Here is a 22900-nt window from a genome sequence, read left to right on the forward strand (position 1 = left end):
ATAAACAACGGGAGTAATTTGTGCAGTGGTCAGAGGGAATGAAGTGCTAAATTAGTCATACAACAGGCATGGCCATCACAACACATCAGGCGTCGCTGGCACCGGGACCAGGCTGAAGCCTGGAAAGCCCCCTGGACACCCATCCACCTTTCCCACTGCCTTTGCTGCCTGCCCCCACAACAGACTCACTGACTTTATTGGCTAAAGCAAGATTTTTACAACTCTGCTGCTTAAAACGTCTGGGTTTTCTTGTGGGCATTACCCCCTTTTCCCGAAATAATGTATGAATTTACTCTACCATTTTTTTTACCTTGAGATCAGAAAGAAAGAAATGGGGGGGGCACAGACTTTAAAAAAACAAAACAAAACAAAACAAAACCCCAAAAAACACACAAAAAAACCCCAACCAAACAAACAAAAAAATCCAAAAAAAACCCCAAAAAACCCCCAAACCCCAAACAAACAAACAAACAAAAAACCCAAACAACCCTCCCCCCCCTCCAAACTTCTATAAAAATATCTATTTGTTTCACTAAAAAATTTGGGCTTTTTTAGATTTAGCTCCCTTCTGATGGAAATTTTTCAACAAAACAAAAATTTCCCAGGGAAATAATATTTTTTTTCCATCACTTGTCAAAAAGGCATATTTTATTCCTTTTGCTCTTAAAAATAATATTGAGATGAAAAACATCTTGAGGAGCTTCAAGAGCTCTCAACCTCTGCGGTCAGTATCATGTAGAGGGACGAAAGCGAAAAGAGTGTCTTCTCCTAAGGAAGAGAATGCTGCTGCAAGGCAGATAAATGCTAGGATAAATCCTAAAGGGCTTTTCTCTCTCTCTCTCTTTTTTCTTCTTCTTTTTTTTTTTTTTTTTTTTTTTTTGGTTTAGTGCCTGCAATGTCACCTACATTAAATCAGCACAAGTAGCAGATACTTAGCTGGGGTTTATGTTTTGTGGTGTATTTTGTATTTTGTCAGCCGGTTGAGGGCTCAAAACAAAACTTGCTCTGCCATTCAAAATGTAAACTTAGGGCAGCTCCTTGGGCTCCACCATCCAAATCCACCCCACCACCTCTGAAACTCATGCTCTGGAAATCAGGGAGAATGCTTTGGCTCCTGGCATTTGCAGCATTACCTGGAAAGGAAAATCACCTCTGGTCTTGACCTGTGGGCAAGCCTCCAGAACAGGAGGCTTGGAAGAGCAGTGCAATTCCTTTACAGAGCTTTATAATTGATCTGAAGTCACTGGCAAGCAATTAATAGCGAGCCCCATGGAACTGCTTCAAAGCATGGCTGGATTCTCGACCCCACAGTATCTAAAACCTTGGAAAGGGATCCAATGGAAACTGTGTTTTCAATGAAAGAAGCTCCTCCTGCAACATTTGCAAGTGCAGCTGGTTTTCAGACAGATTTTTTTGTTCTTTTTGTTCAAAATGCCAAACTGTTGAAAGCAAAACAGCTTGTGAAAATGCGTGGATTGTGAGGAAACTTCATTCTCACAGAGACAAAAAAGGAGGAAGTGGTCAAAACATCAAAATGCTTGTGCATAATGCACTGTAATGTATATAAAATAATTTAATGGCAATGGGTAATTAAAATCAGGACAAAACATTTTGATTTTATCCAACTGTGCTGAGTTGAGTGACTCAAAATCATTAAATTCCAGTTCACAGGGAAAGCTATGCCTTTGTTTTGTTCTTTTTTGGAATGAGAATTGTTTTGAAACCCTGGTCTCTCCTGAGGAGCAATCTCTGAATTTCCTCCCAGCCATAGCTGCTGAGGGAGATGGGTGGGTCTGCTGGAGGAGGAGAACAGGGAGCTGGGCAGGAGCTGGAGTGAATTCCTATGGGTAAGCCAGGCTTGGGACTGACCTGCAGCACAGCAGGAATCTGTCCTGGGGAAAGAGTGAGGAGCCAAGGCAGACTGGACTCTGGGGGATGACTTTAGTGGTGTGCACTGAATGTCCAACTTCCTTGGACCTGTGTGTGCCAGCTAGGCCAGTGGCATCTCCATGAGCTCTGGTTTCCAGTGGGAAACCAGTTGGTTGAAAGCACATGTGCAGTTTTGGGAGGGTAGCCCATGGCAAGGTGTTCTAGCAGGGCAAAACCAGTCTGAGCATTGCCTCCCTGAGTGGGTGCTCTCCTCCCCACTGCTCACAGCCTGCCCCTGGCCCACAGGCTCATCTCGAACCCCACATGGAATTATGGTTTTTCAGGGGCTGTTTTGTGAAAGCAAAGACAACCTGTGGTGCTGATGACACAAGCAATGATGAGGAATTAAAACCACTTCCAGCCTCCTTTCTCATGTGCTGCTGGCAAGTCAGGAGTAAATCAGAGATATCAAGCAACTATCTTTGTTTGAGCACAGTCAAAGGAAGATAGGCCCCTTTCTATGATTAATTGCAGATTAATTAATTTGTATTAAAATAAGTACTACTTTCTGTTTCCTCATTGTGGGCTTTTTTTCTGTTTGTTGTTTGAGAAAGGCAGTAAATACCATTAGGGAAATGGGCTTCACAGTGTCATGTGAAATGGAAACCTAGGTCTTCAAATGTGACTTTCCTTTGGGTTGTGTGAGGGCTTTTTTATATTTGGTTGGGTTTTGCTCTTGTTTAGTTTTTGCTTTTGCCTCAGCCCCATTAAGCATGTAAATCAAAAAGAGGGATGCAGACAGAGAAACCTGGATGCTCAAGCAGTGCTACAAGATGGAGTGTAGAATGCTGCAGCTGTGGCTTCACACCACAGTCACCGGGGCAATTTTGTTATCACACACACTGGATGACAAGGTAGGGGGAGGTGAGGAGGGGCTGTTATTTTGCCCACATGTTTTAAGAGCAATTCTGAGATTCTTGCATTCTAAAAGGATTCCTTCTGCTATGGAAAAGAGGGTAGTCTCCTTTCAACCAGGCATCTGGAAAAGCCTGCAAACATTCAAAATCACCATCATATTTGCAGTAGCTAAACAATCATTTAAAGGGTGAAGAGTGCCACTTTGAGAGGAAAGAGGTGTTTTGGCTGTGCCGTGATTTAATTGCAATCTCCAACTAAAGTATTTGACTGCAGCTCACTCACTCCCTGCTCTTCTCCCAGTGGGATGCGGCGTAGATTTAGAAAAAGGTAAAACCCACAGGCTCAGGTATGAAAAGGTTAATAGTGGAAATAAAGTAATAGATAATAATAACAACAATAAAAACCATGAAAGAGAAAGGGGTAGAGAGGAATAAACCTAATACAGACAATTGATGCACAACACAATTGCTCACACCCACTTGCCAATGTCCAGCGTGTTCCCCATCAGCAATTGTTGTCTTCCAGGCAACTGTCCTCAGTTTGTGCACTGGTCATGATGTTCTGTGGCATGGAATTTCCCTTTGGCCAGTTTGGGTCAGTTCTGCTGGCCATGCTCCCTCTTGTGCACCTGGTCTTGTGCATCTGCTCACTGGCTCTTAAAAGTCTCTAATTTAGGGTAAGCCATACTGAGGAATAGCTAAACCATCAGTGTGTTATCAACATCTCATGCTAAATCCAAATCACAGCACTGTACCAGGTATTTAGAAGGAAATTAGTTCTATCCCAGCAAACACAGGATAGGCTGGTGTTCCCTCTGCCAAGCCTCTTATGACTGAATGGCATCTCAAAGCCTTCCTCCATCAACATTTTCACTTACAAGGCCAGTTTGGATCAGTTTTCCTCTTGTGGTTAGAGTATGGGATTGGCATGTCCAAATGCCATAGTCTCCAGCCCAGCTGGTGATTATGGACTTTCCTTTATTGCTGGTGAGATAACACTGTTTTTTCCCAGGACAGTGTCTCTCCTGCTCCATCTCCAAAAATGCATGGTCCAGAAGGAGTAATAGTCTCCCCACGTCTTGCATGGCAGGACTGACATGGTGAAGGTGGGGACCTGAAATGAACTGGTTACACCCCAGATGAAGACAGGGTTGCTCCCACCTCTGTCCTCTCCCTTGCTCCCACCCTCCCAAGCCCCAGTCGTACCTTGTGCTTCCCTCCTGTGGTCGCCAGTGCCCACCCTTGGTGCCCCTTTGTTTTGTTCTCCTGTTATTTTTTATTGCATTTCACATCCACTGTAGTTTATTTGGGTCTGAATGTGATAAACTGCACATTTGGGCTTTTTTTAAAAGCCAAATATTTGTGGAAAGTAATACTTAGCCAGAGTCATATTCCATCCTTAGCACAAATCTAATCCAGATACAATCCAAACAGCAGGATGACAACTGCTCTTAATACTCACTGTGTTTTCAACATAATAGTTTTCATTAAAGGGAGAAGATACCAATTTTTTAATTGCTTCAGGATTATTCCCCATAGCTGTGTCAGGCCCACCCTGGGCTCCCTAGCTGCCTTCCACTTGCAGGGGTAACTCTGACCCTTAAACCCTCAAATTTCTTCCTTGCTGCTCCAGACTGGTCTTTCTTAACCTACTTTGCTGAAGAAGCTGAGCCATCTGTCTTCATGGGATTGTGAAAAGATGATCAGTTATTGAGGTGACCACATTTGCAAAGAGGATTTGATTTAGTCTATTAATTTGATTTAGTCCATTAATTAATTTTGATTTGGTCTATTAATTTTCAGGCTTGGTTCTGATAATTTCTTTGTTATCCCCCTTGTTCTCTCTAAAGGTTTCCTTTTATATCTGTCTACCAAGCCCCAGAGATCCTCCTAGGCTAAGTGGTGAAAATGCAATTTATGATTCCAAATGCTTCCTTGTGGAGCTCATAAACCCATGCTAATCCACAGATATGATTAACAAAGCAGCTCTGCTTTACCAAGGGAGCTAGCAGGGCATTGATGGGGAGGTCTTGTCTTCATGTCTGAACCATTCCCAAATCTCCGCAGTCCAACTCAAACCTCTGAGGGAGAGCACGGTTGGAGCAGGTGGTTAATCCAGTATCCCTGACAGATAGGGGTGACACAAGGTCTTCTGTTCCACAGCAAAGGAGAAGGAAGGGGTTACAGAGGTGTTGCAATGCCAAGGAGCTTCCCTGGCTTCCAACTACCCTTCTCAACAACCCTTTCTATCTCCAGGGAGACTTACCATATGAATAAGCCTTGTTTTCAGCTGAAAGACTACCTGTAAGCTTTCTTAGCTCCTTTCCCTTCTGACCATGTTGTGGTCTTACCCAGATCTGTAGCCAAGCCCTTCTCCAAAGTCAGGACCATTCGCTATGAAAACCTGTTTGTTCACCTTTTTGGTACCACATGCAGGGCTGATCCCTCACCTCAGAGGAATGCTGCAGCACAGCAAAACACTCATGAAGGATGATGGCTAGTGTGGAACAGTCCCCCTTCTGACAAGTGCATGAATGACTTTGCTCATGCAGGTCCAGGACAGAGTAGCCAGTGATATGTAGTAGAAGGCATGGTAGGGGTAAGAGGTAGTGTCAGAAGCAGAGGATTGAACAGATTCATAGTAGGTGTTGTAGCAGGTGATTGTGGCAGGAAAACGAGACAAAGGAACATGTGATGGACCTGTGGAATTGGTTGCTGCATAATGGTGTGGAACCTAAAGGTTTGCAGGGGTTTAAGGAGAGACTAAAGAAAGAGTTTTTCTGGGACACTGGGGAAATGGGTGCCTGGTCCTACCCAGTATGGTCCCCTCCCCTTTCAAGACTGTGTCCCCTCTACTGAGGCAGCCAAATGCAACCACAATGGTGCTGAAACCTTGTTGCACTGGGGCTGAGCCAACATCCACCAAGCACAGATTCTCTTTCCGCTGATGAGTGTGGGAGGCATACTTAGGGAGCCCCAGTGGGAGCATCTACTCACCCTGGGCTCCAGCACTGTGATCCCTGCCATGCCTGATCCCTGCAGGCTGTGTGAAACAGGATCCAGGATACACAGGTCCCTGCAGGAACCCGTGGAGGGTCTGAAGGGTCCCAGAGTGTGTTGTGCATGGACAGACCCTGCTGTGTGCTCCTGCACAGGTGTGGGCTCAGTGCTGTGAGAGGATCTGTTCCCACCAGAGTCTGTCATGTTTGGATCTGCTCTGGAGAGCCTGTCACTGGGTTGCAGACTGGCACTCAGCTGTGTTTGTCATCTGCCTATTGTGTAGGTAAGAGGGAAGGAAAAGCAATCTCAACTGCTTATTTTCTGCATGGCTTTCCTAGCCTGAGGCTTCACCAGCTTCAGTCTATTCAGTGGATCACAGCCTCCCCTGAGCTCACACGCTCCCACAGGTTCTCCCTGAAAACTCTTCTCTCACTCCTGTATCTTCCAGGCAGCACCTTGAAACCCCTCCTGCCTCCCTATCCTACATTTTTCTTTGTTACCAGCTTCTTGAGTGATCCAATTCAGCCACTGCCAAACCCTAAAACATTGGTGTGCTCTGTGATTTACAAAGCACATTGCCTCCAGTGAATTCCTTGCCTGATGTTTTCAGAGCCCTTTTGGGTAGCAAAGCAGCTATACATCACAGAGCAGTTGTATTTTTCTCCTTTTTATGTTTCAGGGGATTGAGGGATTTCTGAGTGTTCCTTGAAGCTCTTGTAAGAGCTCAGAGCTGAAAAGATGAGCTGGACTCAGACACTTGAACATGAGGTCTCTGAGTATTCACAGAAGTTAAATCCTGGCTCCAAGGGCCTTTCTCGTCTTTCTTGGGACTGTCATCAGTGAGCTAGCACAGAAAGACAATAGGGTTTAATGTCCTTAGCAGGACCAAAACAGTCTGTCCTCTGTGTATGCCTGGAAACCCAAGAGGGAGCCTGCAGACATCACTTTGGGAGACCCTAAGAACAGACGAGCTCTTTCTCAGCTCATGTGGATCCAGCTGAAGTTGTGTAGCTCCTTCTCTCCCTCCTTGTGACATGAGTAACCTGGGGCTGGGTGTGCACGTGCCCACCCTGCAGCAGCTCCTTGGCTGAGACCTGGCACACTCATTTCCTGAGAGGAGAACTGGGAGCCAGAGAGGCTGCAGCCTGGAAGGCAGCTCAGCATCAGTGTTTGGCTACCCTTATCCCTTATCTCCTTGATCTCAGAGGAGGACATGGCCAGCATTTTTCTGCTTTCTTGGGGTTTGCATGGGAAAAGTTAAGAGCACAGCTCCCCATTGTACAGGAAATCTGTGTGGTGGGCTATGGAGGAGGAGGGGGCTTTTATCTAGATAGATCCCTCTCTTTTCCCTGCGGTGCAAAGGAAGGACAGAGGTTTTGCTCTGCACCACATCTCTGCTCTCCCTCTAAGCCTCACCTTGGAGCTGGCCGTGGGGGAAACATGCGCAGGGATCGTAGCCAGGGTGGCTGCTGGAAGGGGATGATGGGACCAGGCAGACCTTTCCAGTGGCTGAAATCTCAGTTGTTGTCACAACTTTGAGAAGGAGAACTCTACAGGCTCCTCACAATTTAGCCATCCAGGCCTCGCACAGCAGGAAACTTAATGCGCCTCTCTGGGGGGGTGAGCTGAAATTTTGGCAGTGCAGTTCCCAGGGTGATATTGTGTTCCCATCCTCCCACAGTCAGGGTGGGAGGCCTCAGTGCTTAGCTCCATCCCTCCTCTATGGATGCCCTTGGAGGAGCCACCCTGTCCCTGGGGCACCCCTGCTGCTTGGCCCAACCATGTCTGACACACTGTGCTGCCCTGAGCTGTCAGTATCTGCAGGAGATGCCCTGTGGAGAAGCAGAGGTGCTGGAAGGACATACTGGCCATACTAATTTCCACAGCCTTGCTCAGCTAGGTGCAAGTCTAGGAGCCACAAAACATCGTCTAAACAAACTGAGTGGCTGGAAAAGTCCAGAAGCCAGAAGCTGGAAGCATCCTGTGATTAGTGCTGCAGGAGTGAGGGGGAGTATGCCACACTGAAAGGGGCTGGTGACAATTAGTTCCAAACACAGCAAACTGTAATCACCGAATTATTCAAGATTAATTATGCCTTGATAACAACATTACACTTTCTATTTCCCTTATTGCTGTTCTTGTTAAATATAATTACCATGCAAATTGCACAGCATAAGCAAGCCCAGGTGATTAAAAGGGCCATGGAGGCCTTGGAGCAGAAACTGAGGTGACTATAAGTACATATGTCTCTGCTTGCTTAGTTGTTTGTCCAGATTTTCACTTGGGAGATCACAGAATCATGGAATTGTTTAGGCTGGAAAACACCTCTAGGATTACCAAGTCCATATTCCCAAGTGCCACATCTACAAGTCCTTTAAATTCCTTCAGGCATTGACAGCACCACTGCCCTGGACAGCCTGTTCCAGTGCTCAATAACCCTTTCTGTGAAGGAATTTTTTTCTGATATCAAATCTAAAGCTCCCCTGGTGGAACTTGAGGCTGTTTCCTCCTGTCTTAGCTCTTTTTATATGGCAGAGGGGACTGAGGCCCCCCAGCCTACACCCTCCTGTCAGAGAGTTGTTGAGAGTGATAATGTCATTCCTGAACCCGCTTTTTCTCCAGGCTGAGGTCTCCCACTTCCTTCAGATGCTCCCCATCGGACATACTCCAGACCTTTCCCCAGTTCTGTTTCCTTCTCTGGACATGCTCCAGCATCTCAGTGTCCTTCTTGTTGTCAGGAGCCCATAATTGAACACAAGATTTTAGGTGTGACCTCAGCAGTGCCCCCAGCACACGGGGATGAGCACTGTCCTGATCCTGCTGGCCACACTATTGCTGGCACAAGCCTGGTGCCTTCTTGGCCACCTGGGCACACTCCAGCCCATGTTCAGCCACTGGAAACCAGCACCTCCACATCTTCTCCCACTCTGCAGCTTTCCAGCCACTCTGTCCCAGCCTGGAGCTGCAGGGGTTGTTGTGGTACAGGGACAGGACCCAGCACTTGGCCTCGTTGAACCTCACACAGCTGGCCTCAGCCCATGGATCCAGCCTGTCCTGATCCCTCTGCAGAGCCTCCATGCCCTCCAGCAGATCAACGCTCCCACCCAACTTGGCACTGTTCTCAAACTGACTGAAGGAGCTCTCAGTTCCCTCATCCAGATCATCAGTAAGGACATTAAAAAGGGCTGGCGCCAGAACCGAAGCCTGGGGAGCACCACTGTGACTGGCCAAGATGGATTAAGTCCATTTACCACCACTCTCCAGGCAGGCTAGTTGTTCATCACCAAAGAATGCACCTGTCTAAGACATGAGCTGCCAGTTTCTCCAGGAGAATCCTGTTGGAGACAGTGTCCTCACATAATTATAAAGTGAGTTCAGCTCAGAGAAGTGAGGAAGGACTGAGAGATGTGGCTCCAAGCTGACCAGACATCTGCCAGCAGGCCGAGGATGGGCTCTGCTGTAAAGACCTCCAGCTGCAGTGTGTGCAAATTGGGCTCTGACTTCTCATTGCTGACCTTCAGGAACTGCCCTGGACAAAAGCGCCTCAGAGGGAGAGGTTTTCCCACCTCCCAGTATTCCTGGCTAGTTCAGCACCCATCCCACACCTTTCTTCATGGAATCATGTGGAAGTTATGCTGAAGGAAACCAGTCTTCCTAAAAAGGAAGGTTGTTGGTTTTTTCCCGCAGAGAATTGTTCCAGAAAAAATTGGAATTTTTCTCTCGGGGTGGTGGTACTTGAAAGTGACTTAAAATCCAGACCAAGGTTCTGGAGGCGCTTGCCAGAGAGCTAATGAAAAGCTCTGAGGTTCACTGACCATCTGGATGTGCCATTTGTAACAGTGTGCCTTTTTGGAGTGCAGCTGCGGCCTTTCTAGATGCCAGTAGGCCTCTCCAGTAGAGAAACTTCTTAAAAAGAATTCAGGCATCAGTTCCAGCTCACACAACCACACACCTGACAAGCTAGCTCAGCAGAGAGGCAGAAGGCTCCCAGCCCCAAATCAATTTCCATCAAGTGTTTATTCCATGTGCCGAAGGTGAAATCTGGAGCCAGAGAGGGAGACCATGTGGTTTCTGACAGTTATATGGTGTCTTAGATTTGTGGGTGGTACAAGGGGCAGGGCAGGCGGCAGAGAGGAACAGGACACCAGCCCCATAGTCAATGGGGAGATAGGGAAAGGGGATACCATGGAGGGGGTGATAAACTTGCAAAACCCAAGGAGAAGATTGCACAGTATTTGCAAGGAGTCATGGGGGCAAGCCTTCTGTCACAACTTGGGAGGAGTAATCTTCACTTTTCCAGGGCAAAGCAGTTGGAAATTCCTTTAGTGGCACAAGGGACTCCACAACTGGGCACCTGCTAATCTTTCTATGCTCCTGTGGCTTTGTGGTACACCAGCATTGCTCTTCGAGCTCTCACTGTGCAGCTGCATGCATGGGTAGAAACTAGAAGGTGCTTTTTTTGTTTCTTCCTTCCCCTCTCATCAGAGTGTAAGCATCTGAAGGACATGAACAGGAAGGCAGAGGAGGACCTGTTCAGCATAATGAAGTGGAGGAGTGTGACAGAAACTCTCTGTTGAATGGAGTTCTGAATGGAGTTCCCTGGGGAGGGCTGGGAGCATTATCACCTGAGTCAGTGAAAAGGCTGCTGAACAAACCCACAGCATGGAAGGACAATCTCATGGATGCCCCGTAGGACAAGGACAGCTCCTTGCAGCAAAGGCTGGGAGCTGGGATGCTCAGCCCTGTGACCTGTGTGGGGTTAGCTCTCCACGCAGTCTCCTGCCACTGCCTCTTCTGCTCTGTTTTGAGGTCACTGGACATGTTTCCCATACACCTCTTATTTCTGACTGACCCCAAGGCCTCTACCCCTTGTACCTCACCTGTTCATGAGGTGGAAAACAGCCTCATGGCTGCAAAACAGCCTCTCCAGTCTGGCCATTATGTCTCTGCTGGGCTGGGATCTGGCAGATGCTGCTACAAGTCCTCTTGCTTCCACTACAAACAGGGTCTGTAAAACAGACCCCTTGCCCAGCAGCCATCCCAGGGACATCCCAGCTGGGACAAGGACAGAGTGGGAGGCAAACCTTTCTTTTCCCCTTTTTCTCCAGACCACCCCTTTTCTCTGCCTTCACCAAGCTGAGAACTGCAGATCGAGGGCATTTAGCTGCTATGCTTCCTGGTGCAGCTATGAGATCATGCTAATAATAGGGCTCTCAGCTCCTCAGATGAAATTCTCCTGTACTTACATACATACATACATACATACATACATACATACATACATACATACATACATACATACATACATGTGTGCACAAAGTTTATTATTATTACCATGCCAGACAATCTTTCTTCATTAGGGCTTGGAATTTGCTTTCAATGCTCTGTCAGATCCTTAACATTATTTTAACACAATAGGTTTGAGGGAGCTTTTGTTATTTTTAATGCAGACCAGATTTTGCTGGGATCAGAGAATTAAATTGTTCTTCATCTAGACCTACGAGATGGCTCCCAGTCTGCAGGAACCGGGAGGGTCCTCAGCGATTAATTCAGCCTGCAGTGCTTTTGAAATCGCAGCCAGGTGTTCCAAGGAGGGAGAAAGGAGGATGAATGCCTCTTCCCACCTGTGCCAGCCCTCCACGGTCAGCACTGGCCGTGGTGGCACAGCGAAGGTTCTCCTGAGCGTGGGGTGAGCACTGGACAGGCGCCCGCAGCTCCCTCGCCTTCCCCGTGCGTCACAAGCCTCAAGGACATCAGGAGCACATCTGGTGTGCCCGGCGTGTGACAGGGAGGGAGTCCCCGTGCTCGGCACAGCTGGGGCTGTGTGTCTGCTCGCAGGCAGAGCGCCTGGCCCTGCTGCGTGGCACTTCCCCGGCTGGAGCGCCGCGCTGGGACCGCTGCCTCCTCAGGACCCCACACGTCAGAAGCAATGCATGTCATCTCTCATCACCCATCTGGGCCTGGTGTGTGGGTCCTGGAGCAGGGAGTGGTCTTTTGCTGGAAATGTGAGAGATCCAAGCAAAGGAGGGAGTTGTCTGAGATTCACATGTTGCAGGGGTGGGGCTGTGTCCAAGCGGTCCTGGCTGGGCAATTGTGGAAAAAACAGACACAGCCCGTTTCTGTGAGCGACCCCAGTGCACCTAAAATGTGTTTAGTGGCAAAAAAATAATTCAGAGGAGATGGTGCTGTGGATGATGTTCCTTTTAAATGTTGATTTCATGAGGATTGAAGAGAAAGAGCCATATTGAACCTTATGCCAATGAGATCCAAACACTGCATCCAGAGCCCCGTGGGCAGCAGGGGAGGGAGGGGATTCTGCCCCTCTGCTCTGCTCTGGTGACACCCACCTGGAGCTCTGCATCCAGAGCTGGGGGCCCAGCATGGGAATGATAAGGACCTGCTGGAGAAGGTCCAGAAAAGGCCACAAAACTGTTCAGAGAGATGGAGCAACTCTACCATGAAAACTGGCTGAGAGAGTGGGGGTTGTTCAGGTTGGAGAAGGGAGGATCTCTGCGGAAATCTTAGAGCACCTTCCAGTGCCTAAAGGGGCTACAAGAAATCTTAAGAAGGACTCTTCAATAGGAACTGCTGAATAGCTCAACAGGACAAGGGAAAATCTCTTCAAACAGAATGAGAGTAGGTTTAGATTAGATATTAGGAAGAAATTCTTTACTATGAGGGTGGTGAGGCATGGGAACAGGTTTCCCAGAGAGGCTGTGGATGCCCCATCCCTGGAAATGTTCAAGGCCTGGCTGCATGTGGCTCTGAGGAACCTGGTCTAGTGAAAGGAGTTCCTTCCCAGGGCAGGGGGATTGGAATGAAATGATCTTTAGGGACCCTTTCAACCTAACCCAGTCTATGATTCTGTGATTCTATGAGAAAAGAGAGATAAAGAAAAAGCAACAGATAGATCATCTTCAAATTTTATTCAGCAACTGAGAAACAGACACAATACCTATTCTGGGTATCAGAATAGCATTTCTTCTGAAAAGGGGAAAAAAATCCCTTGTGAGATCACCTTGGTGTAGAAGCATTTGGTGGAAGAGATGGGAGACAAACACTATTTTGGAGAGGTGCCCATGTGGGAAAGGGAGTGACTGAAGCTGAAATAAAATATTGACACTAGAATAGACATGCGTGAATGGGCCATGAATAAATAGAATCTGGAGATGAGGAGAAACTACCCAACTAACAAGAATCCTGGAACTGCCTCCTGTAAAGCTGCAGTGGGGGTAGAGAGATTAAAGGAAGCACAGAGTGGGCCCTGAGACTACACAACCACTTTGCCTCATTTTTTGATAAGGCCAGGGCTGCTGCCCATGGGAGCAAAATCATGAAGTGTAATTAGAAACAAGGGTGTAGATGTTAACACAGAGAGTCTGGAAGCAAAGCTTGGTGAGCCCAGTCCTCTGAGCTTGGTGGGACTGGGTAGCCTCCATCCCAGCGACTGTCAGGTTGGCCAGAAGGAATTCAAGCATCTCCTAGGGCATGGTGTGGTGTGAGGGGGCTGCACTGGCTATAACTGAGCTGGGACTGGAAACTCAAAGCTAATTCTTATCCATGAATGCAGAAGGCTTCAAGGAGCTACTGCAGTTGTAGGCCAGGCAGGAGATGCTGGTAGGGCTGGAGGTGCAGTCCTGGGAAGCTGGAGGAACTCCCAGCGAAGGAGAACTTTTTTTTGCGGAATAAACATATCCAATGTTATACCCTGGAATCTGCAGAGTGAGGTGATCTCAGCAGTCCCCTGCAGCATGGTGGAGGGGGAGCTGCTTCTCCACCTTCACTTTCCAAATCACTGCCTCCCTTGGCATCATCAGTCGAGAGAGCTGCCATCCACTTGAGGCTCTCTCCTTCTTCTTGTCCTGATTATTATGATCATTACTGTCTCATTTCAAGCTGTAAATCAGAAATATTGTGCCTCGTATTTTTCCTCCCTGGGGAACGCATAACTAGGGGTGAGATTGGCTCTGAAGTTCAGTGCTGTTCTGTTGAAAAACTGCCTCGACAAATCGAAACTGTCTCACTTTTTAGAAGAAGTTTTGATTGGAATCAATCTTTCTTTTTTTTATGAGCATAAAAAGGGAGTAGTTAAAAGTAAGATTTATTCCAAATTCATCTTATCAGCTCTGAGACATTCAATTTTGTAATCAATTCCCACAGGGCTTCCACCAAGAAGCCCATATTCAGAATCAATCTTGTATTTCATTAGGTTATTTCTGGTGTTAAAAAATAAGATTGATTCTTACTTTATGTTATAGCGCTACAGCAATTTATTTTTTAATGATATGAGGTAAGAATCAATCTCTGGCTTCTTTTTCCTTTTTGCCTTTTTTTTTTCCCTCTTCTTCTTTTTTTTTTTTTTTTTTTTTTCTTTTTTTTTTTTTTTTCTTTTTTTCTTTTTTTTAATCCTGCTTTTCCTGCATTGGTTTTGTTAGAGCCAAGAGAAGTTAGCAAGCTCTGAAGGATTTTCAAATTACTCTTGTGCAAATTTAGATCCTTTTGGTGCCAGTCTACTGCTCACAGGGTCTGCAGAGCAGCATGAGGCCTGATGAAAGGCATGGTCTGCCCTGTCCTGGGATTTTGGGAACACATTACACAAAACTGCTCTGATCTCCAGTCCTTGGCAGCAGCATCTTGACCTCTATGGACTCCCACACCACCCCCAGCATGTTCAGGAGCAGGTATCCCAATGACACTGGTTGATATCTACTCTCACAATCATAGTGACAATAAACATACATGACTAAATTAATCCCTAATAATTCCTGAGTTGTGTGTCATTCATCATGACTGGTTCAGAAGTTACTCAAGCAAGCACAAGTGCTTTTCACAGGTAGCTGGGAATTTACCTTGCTTGCAGCACTGGGATTTGGTTACTGTGTTGGTATTTGCCTGGCTATTCTTAAGGTATTTTGGTTTCGGTAGTGGCACCTTGTCTTTTCTTCCTTCTTTTCCCCTTTGAGCCTAGAAGCACAGCATAGGTTTTCAGCAATGAGAGGAGTAAACTGCCCAAGAGGGAGCCATGAATTGAAGCTCCCTAAAACTCAGGATAATGAACCTCACGGCATCTGTCTGTCCCTGGTGGACTTTGGCACCCAGAGCAGTCAGCCTTTACCTTCCAGTGCAGCAGAGGCTGTTCCTTTGTTGTGCTGATGTGATGCACAGTGAGCAAGGGCCAGTCTCTCTCTCTGCCCTGATTTGAGGGTTACTGGGACATGGTCTCCAGACTTTGCTCATGGTGGTGGGATCCTGGCTGCTCTTTATTGTACCACTGGCCTGCTGGGCTCAGAAGTAACATTTACAGGTCTCAGTCCTCTGCTTGCAACTTGGTCACCCCAGACACTACAGGGTTTGGAGGTAAAGCTGAAAAGTGACAGCCAGAATAGCAGATCTTTTCCTGCCCAAACACCACTGAAGCCTTCTGAAATCCCTACCAGAGCTCTTGTTTACAAGATGTGACCCAAGTCTCAATATCCAGCAGAAGTGAAAGGTTGTCTCCAGGTTTATCTTACACCCAGCAGTAGAACAGGTCTCATTGTCCAGCCTTAGGTCCACCTCCTCAACTGAGCAGGTAGGGCTGGTTGTCTTCCATGTCCCAGGCTCACTCTTGACCTCAGCGGAGGGCTGAACCTGTTTTCCTTCAAACAGGTGACTAGGAAGCACCTGAGTTTAATGGAAATTTTCACCTTCCTCTCTCCCAGAATGACTCTTCCCCAGGTCAGATCATGCAGTGAGCACATTCTCCCAACGTGATGAGCTCCACAGCTTGGCTGCACTGGGAAGGATATAGTTGAGGATTTGAATATTACAAAGGGTCCTTTCCCATGGGGAAGATGGTGCTAGTTTTCACCCCACACTCTCAGAACTTCTAAAGCAGCATGATAAGACTGGGACACACAGGGAAAACTGGCAGCAGGAGGCTACTGTTGAGTTGTACGCTCCAAAACCATGGCTTCAAAGGTCTTTGTGGAGCAGAGATCCTTCTAGGATCACTCACATGTTGTGTCCTTGTGCACACCATGGGTGCAAATCTCCAATTTTGTCTCTCTCTATCAGCCTTCTACTCTTGCTGTCTCCTCATGCATGCCTCTTGCTTGTCTCTGTCTTTGTCAGTGTGTACATATCTGTCTGTCTGTGGCTCTGTTAGTCTTCAAAGGCCCTGAGTTCATTTGATTTCATTATCATTTCCCATCTCTTGAGCTCTATCTCTTTGTTTTTTCCCCTTTTCTCATTATAATTTACATGCGGCTTGGGTGCATGCTGGAAATGAAATGCGAATTTGATAAAGCAGCCACAGCTCTTGCTTCCAACCGTGGCCTGAAAGCCCTGAACCCCTTGGAGAAAAGCAGGCTGTCTTTTTTTTTTTTTTTCCCATAAAAGGGGAAAAAACATAATTTTTTTTTTCCATTGCAGTGGCATAGAATGAAATTCCTCCAGCAATTACCAGGAGATAATGGCCTGAAATTAAACAGTCCTATCTCGTTCTCTAACTATAGGACTTTCTATTTTTTCAAACTATTGAATACCAGGCGAACAATAATCAGGCAGGCATTAGGCATTCGCACACAGGCTACCTGGGATATGAAAGTCTGTACTCACGGCAAAGCTCCTTTTATTTTTTGTCATTAGTGAGGCACGCAGAGTCCTATGCAGATGGAGAAAGGCATTAGCCTGGTGCAGGTACCACTGCTGCCTTGCTCATGGAAACACCTAATTGATGATGGAGAGCCAAGGGGGTGGGGGAACTTCCCTGTGAGCACGGCTCTTCCTGTGCCCATCTGTGCCACCTATGTGTCCCACCGTGCCATTCCTGGCAGCCCTGTCCTCGTTCTGTGACACAGTGGATGTAGAGAAGGGGTTTGAAGGAGGATGGGGGTCATGTCAAGTCCTGGTACACTGGGACTTTGCAGCCCCACACATACCCGCAGGTGATCACATCCTGCTTTTCCTGCTCTCCTGGTCTCTCTAGGGGCAGCTGCAGGGCTCTACCATGTCCTCAGAGTTGGCGGACAGTGTTGAAACTGACTGGCACAGACAGGGCCAGCACACTGCTTCCTGCTGAGCCAATCTCACTCAAATTACCCAAGAGATTTCAGCAAAAGAGTAATTGAGCTGCTCTGACTTAGATGCAGCTTAATGTAAAAGTGGAAGGGAAAAACTCCAGCAGGACAGAGCTTGACTCCTAAGGCTGGTGAGAAGTAAAAAGAGGTGAGGAGACAGCTGAGACTGAACATCTTGCTTTGCGTGGAATTAAAAAAGCCATGAATGACCTCCACAAAATATTTGAAAAGACGGAGTGATGTGGGGTGGGGAGAGATAGCTGCTTGCAGTGACAGGGCCACATATCTGAGTGAAGCCTGGGACTTGCAGGAGGTGCATGCACTTCTTGTTAAACTGCAAAATGCATAGCAAATCCAGGTACTGAATTCCACAAAGAGGAGAGGGCAGGGAGACATGTTGGAGAGAGGGGGTATTCCCCACAGTGTCTCATCCTGGAGAAGGTGGTGAGGCTGGGGATGTTCTCCTCCCAGTTACGTGTGACAGTGACCTGCCACTGTCCTATCACACACAAAAGGGGGTGCATCTCACTTGAATGCACTCCAGGCTGTTCTCATCCAGTAGTGGAGCTGCCTTCTTTGTCTTTGACTTATGCTAAGCTAAAATTGGGATGGCCCATGGAGCTAGGGGAAGATTACAATGTTCCAGGTTCCTGAAATGGCTTTTCCATCCGAAACTTGGATTCAACTCATGTGGATTCCTTCTGCTTCAAAATTTTTTTATAAACTGACCTTTTAAAATTTGTTGAAAAAAACCACCTTCAATATCTGCATGGCACAGTATCTTTTCTTTGCTTGGAAATACTTTCACTGTATAATACTTATCCATGTATAGTCATGAGTTACGGTCAAAATTAAAACAGAAATCATATGAAGTACTCCCAAATCCACCAAACAGTGCAACGTATTTTTAAGTGGGGGGGATTGATGGGTGGCTTTTCGATTCCCCAGAGTAGCTCTTTCTCCCAAAGTGAGACTGGAAAATGTTTCAGCATCATAAATGCCACATCCTCTTGAATCAGGCAGGAGACATAAGAGAGCCCTGGAGACTTTCTGCAGAGCTGGCCACGATCCTGTGTAGGCAGGCACAGGCTCTGCTCTCTCACCCCAGCTGGGAATACTCCAGAAGGGTTAACAAGATAACAGGGACTGGCAGAGTCATGCTTATAATTTATTAGGGCTTTCAAAAGGCTTTTGATAAAGTCCCTCATAGGAGACTATTAAGGAAACCTGGTAACCACAGGATGAGAGGAAAAGCCAAGGCATGGATTAAAACCAAGATAAGACAGGGAGGGAAAGGAAGGAACAAATGGGCAATTCTCAGCAGGCAGAAAGGTTAATAGTGTAGAGCCTGAGGTCACCCCAGGCCCTGAGTAGCTGAATATATTTATTAACACAAGCACAGAGGCGAAGGGAGCAGCGTGGCTATGGACACCTCTGGGGGCTGCTGCCACAAGGCAGATGGGGGTGAGATACATCAGGAGCCCTGTGGTGGGGTGGGGTGGGATGGACACGCAGTGGGTGATCCTGCATCTAGACCTGTGCTTGGGGCTAGTTTGAGAACTGGGGCACCCCACGGGGTTGTTGCTGCTGGTGGGGTGCACAGGGGGGTTGTGAAAGACACTGCCCTGGCATCTATCAGAGGAGCCAGGGCAGAATGAGCCTGCTCACATCTAACTCAGAGGGAGAACAGGCAGATTCAGTTGGGAACAAACCCAAAACAGAACTAAAAAGATTCCCTTTACATCAACGGGACAGATTTAAATCTGCTGAAGAGCTGCCTCAAAGGCCATGTTTCTGAGACCCAATGATATTCCTCAGAACAGACATAATTTGTCAGTTTTCATATCAGAAACAAGGACAACATCTCCTTCTCCCCAGCAGGACAGGACTGCAGCACTCTGGACTCAAGTGACATGCAAAAGCCAAATTGGTGAATTTAAATATTAATTTAAGTGATGAGCAGGGTCCAAAGGAGCAGTCTGGAAAAACTACCTGATGAGCATGAAAAGCAATACTGGGTATTGTCTTGGTGAATATTATCCATCCTGTGCAAACACCCCAGTGGAGCAAACAGCCTGGTGGAACAAACAGGCTGTAGACACCTGATTAAACAGTGTCTGTGATAACTAGTGGAGAATGTCTTTTTAATTACTTTTGTGTGGGGGAATGCAGATATGTGCGAAAATTCTCTTCTGTTTTGTTTTTATGGACACAACCAGCTTGAAAAACTAACTTGAGAAATGGCTCCAATGAAAAGTTTGGAAGATGGGAGAAAGCTTTTGATCTTTTCTAAGAGAGGAAGAAATGTACAGGTTTCCTCATTTTAAAAAATTACCTGATTAGAGGTTAAAAAGAAACCATAAAGGAAAAGTTTAAACTGCCATAAACCATTTTGAAACTGTTAAAATAAAACACATTCAAAAGTATTAACATGAGATATTTCTCAAGAACTCCATTAATTCAAACAATTTTAATTAATTTTTAATTTCCAATTTTGATTTTTTCCTTAGTAGAGTAAAATTTAGAAAATTGAGGAAACTTTTGGTGAAACTAAACCTTGCAGAGAAAATTGCTTGTCTGAAATGCATGTAGGGATGAGCTGTGTAAGGAGGAATTAGATCTCAGCAGTAATCTCAGTCATGGGGTTTTGTAATTGTGTGCTCCATGTTTTGAACATCCGCAACCTTTTAATGGATTTTCCTAGGTTAATTATACCATTATTTCACCCTCAACGTATAAAACTGGCTGTTCAAAGTCAACTGTAAATGAAAATTGCAGCTGTTAAATCGCTGGGGTGGCTAACTTGCTGGCTGCAAAACAAACACGGCACCCACTAATTGGCCTGTAAACAAGGGTGACGAGGAAGGGCTGAGGCGAGTCTCTGGCATCCATCGGGCACCATCCAACAGAAAACTGAGCACCAGGAACGCCAGAGTCACTGGAAAGACCCTCTGGATGCCAAGGTCAGCAGATGGCCTAGGGCAACAATCCAAGCGGCTGAGCTGTGTGCACACTTTCTCTTCCAGGTCACTTGCTGCCTGAAATGTTAATTATCCATTAGGAAAAAGGAGCAAGCAAACCCATCTCCCTGCCTAAGGTGACTCCAGAGGTTATGAAATGCTGGAAGAGCACTTCTCCCCTGCTCTGTTGGCAGAGGGAAGACATGCCTGACCCACGTCCACACCACTGCTGAGAGCAATTAGACAATAGACTCAAAAAAACCCAAGGAAAAATCATCCAGGAGATGAACCTTTTGGAGTTTCTGTAGATGGGTTAAGATTATACCACCTGAGGCTTTCCAGTCTTTCTGAATCCTTCTATTTCTCCTTTTGCCCTCTTCTTCCTACTCATCCTCATTGGAAACTGATAGGAAAATAGGATGCTGAGGAAACATCCTTCAGCTGAATTTGCCACCTTGTGGATGCTGCAGAGTTTTGCAGAGAGCCCTCCATAGTGGCAGTGAGCAGCAGGAGGCAGGCTGTGTCTGCTGGGACCTCCACGGTTTTGCTGCTTGTGCCCCTTGGGTGCCCCTCACCTCTCACTGGACAGGCATCACCAAGGATGTGCAGCCTGGGGCAGAGAACATCAACTCAGGCTCTTGGAGTTGTTTGGGACTTGGCAGACCACCAAATGACTTCACCTAGTATGCATCTCCTCCCTTGGAGCATCATCAAATAACATTTTTTCCCCCCTTCTGAAAGATCGAAGTATTAAAGTCTACCACTGAGCCTTACCATCCTCCACCAAGCAAGCATTATGTTAAGTGGAAACCAGTGTTTCAGCTAATTTTAGTTCTATCTCTGGAACTTATGATGGCAATCCCCAAGAAACCTGAGGGCTCTTTTAGACGAGAAGGGATTTTTCCTCAGGGTCTCAGAGAGGAGTCCCTCCAGTCTCCCTCCAGCAGGAAAGGCAAAGACAAAGCTGTGCAGCTGTGATAAAAGCAGAAAACACTGACTGCAGCATTCTTGGCTGATCCTGGAAAGACTGTTCTAAGGGCATTAAGTAACCAGGGAACTGAAAGGCCCCATAAGTCTCCTTTTATGCTGTTCCCTGTCTTGAGGCAGAAGCAGCTCTAGTGAAACCAAACACATGCTCCTCTCACCATCCTTATAGACCTTGGGCAATAGACACTTAACTCTGCACAAAACTTTTTTGTATGTCTTTCCATAATCTGCCTTGGTTGGTATAGGCAACTCTTTGGAAAAAAAAAATTAAAGTAAGCTAAAAAATTAAGTTTAGCAAAAGACTTTTCTGCTCTGAGCTTTTGTTTGCTGTAGCACCTGTTTGGTGCTGAACATCACAAGGAGCAAGGAAACACAGATCGGAATTAGTGACAATAAAGTTTGGGACATGAGTTGCTCAAGAACAGTACTAGGGCCTCGTGGTGTTCCAAGGTCCTGTGGGGTGTCACAGTTTATGAAAGGGAAATGGGTTCTGTAGTGAGACACAGGTCCTGTGTCACGTTAAGGTGACTCAGCCAACCACTCCTCCTTCAGGTGGTGTCTCATCACCAGGCTCAGGAGACCTGGGGTGAAAAGGTGCACATGCAACAGGTTAAGGGTAAATGAATTCCAGTTCAGATGCACGTTTGGTAGGAGCTTGCTCTGGAAGAGTCTCACTGTCACCAGTGTCAGTTGAAAACTATAAAGCAAACTATATGCCTCATCAAATTTTGGATTGCTCAGCAAGGTAGTGGTCTTGTTTAACATATTTATTAATGATCTGGAAGTAGAAGTAAACAGCTTGTTAATTACATTCTCCTGCCTCAGTTGGGAGGCATTGAGAATGCCAGTGCAGATTGGGTAATAATAGAGACATCAAAGACATTAGGAAGACATGCAGGAAAGAAAATGAACTCCCTCTTGGCTCAGGAAAGTCACAAAATAATCCAGGACTGGGTTTTAGAGCAGGAACAGTGATTTAGGTTGGGAAAAGAGCATTGACTGGCAAGGAAGAGAGAGATTTTGGAGCAGGCAAACGTGTTTAAGGTACTCTTAGGAGGGGTGGCACAGGAGAGAGCAGTGAGTGTGGGAAAAAATCCTCCCCCTCCTCCCCTCTCAGACTGCCACACTCCTTGTTGTATTTTCAGAGCAGCAATGACTAACGGATGCTGTCTCGGGGAAGAGTTACAAATATGATCAGAGGCCCTGGGAAGGGCAAAATTGCTTCATGAGGAAAGATTAAAAGTGCTTGCATACGTCAAGCTCAGTTAAATGATGTTCAGGGAAGGTGGGATAACAGCTGACAAATATTTGAGCGGCATAAATCTGAGCAGTGACAGTGGGCTATAAATACAGGATAGGAGCTGTTGTGGGGTGCAGGTGTCATTTTGAATATATCTAACATCTGTCATGGTGCAGGTTGGGAAAGCAGCAATGCCTGTGTGGCTGCTCCTCAGCACTGAGACTTGAGATACAGAAGGGAAAGGTGGAAGGTGAAATATCTGCATTTATCACTGTGACTTACCACTCTTGGGCAACACCACAGCCAGCTGCTGCAAGAATTGCGAGCAGGGATGCTCCAGCCTGCCCCTTATCAAGCCTGAACTGTCTGCTTGCACAGTAATGAGGAGGGGAAAAAGTTCCTAAGCCTGTTTTAGAGCTTGGAGATAGGAAGGGAGCTGGGAAAAAGGTGCCTTGGATGGTTTTGGCACACTGGGACCTCCTGGTACAAGTAGGACTTAATGTGCCTCTGATGTCCCAGGGAAATGAGATTATGGAAGTCAATGCATGACTGCAAACAATGGCTGGATCAACAACATATCTACACAGACCCATCTGGAAACTCCCTCCCTGTCAAACACTGGTTTTTAAACTGGGGTTAAAAAATGTAGTCTGGACATGAAAAAAATATCTACATAGGGACTGATATGTGAAGGAAAATCTGTGCAAAACTGCGAAGACTCTGTTTTGTCAAAGAGATTTTGAAGCAATGAGGATACAAGAGTATGCCTGTCATTGGAAAAGGGGAATATGCGTTTTCAATACCTGTCCACAGCCTCAGCTGGCCTTAGGCCTCTCTGCTTCGACAAAGGCATCTCAGAAAGCTCCT

Source organism: Sylvia atricapilla, chromosome Z (assembly GCF_009819655.1).
Source record: "Sylvia atricapilla isolate bSylAtr1 chromosome Z, bSylAtr1.pri, whole genome shotgun sequence".
In the NCBI taxonomy this organism is placed as follows: Eukaryota; Metazoa; Chordata; class Aves; order Passeriformes; family Sylviidae; genus Sylvia; species Sylvia atricapilla.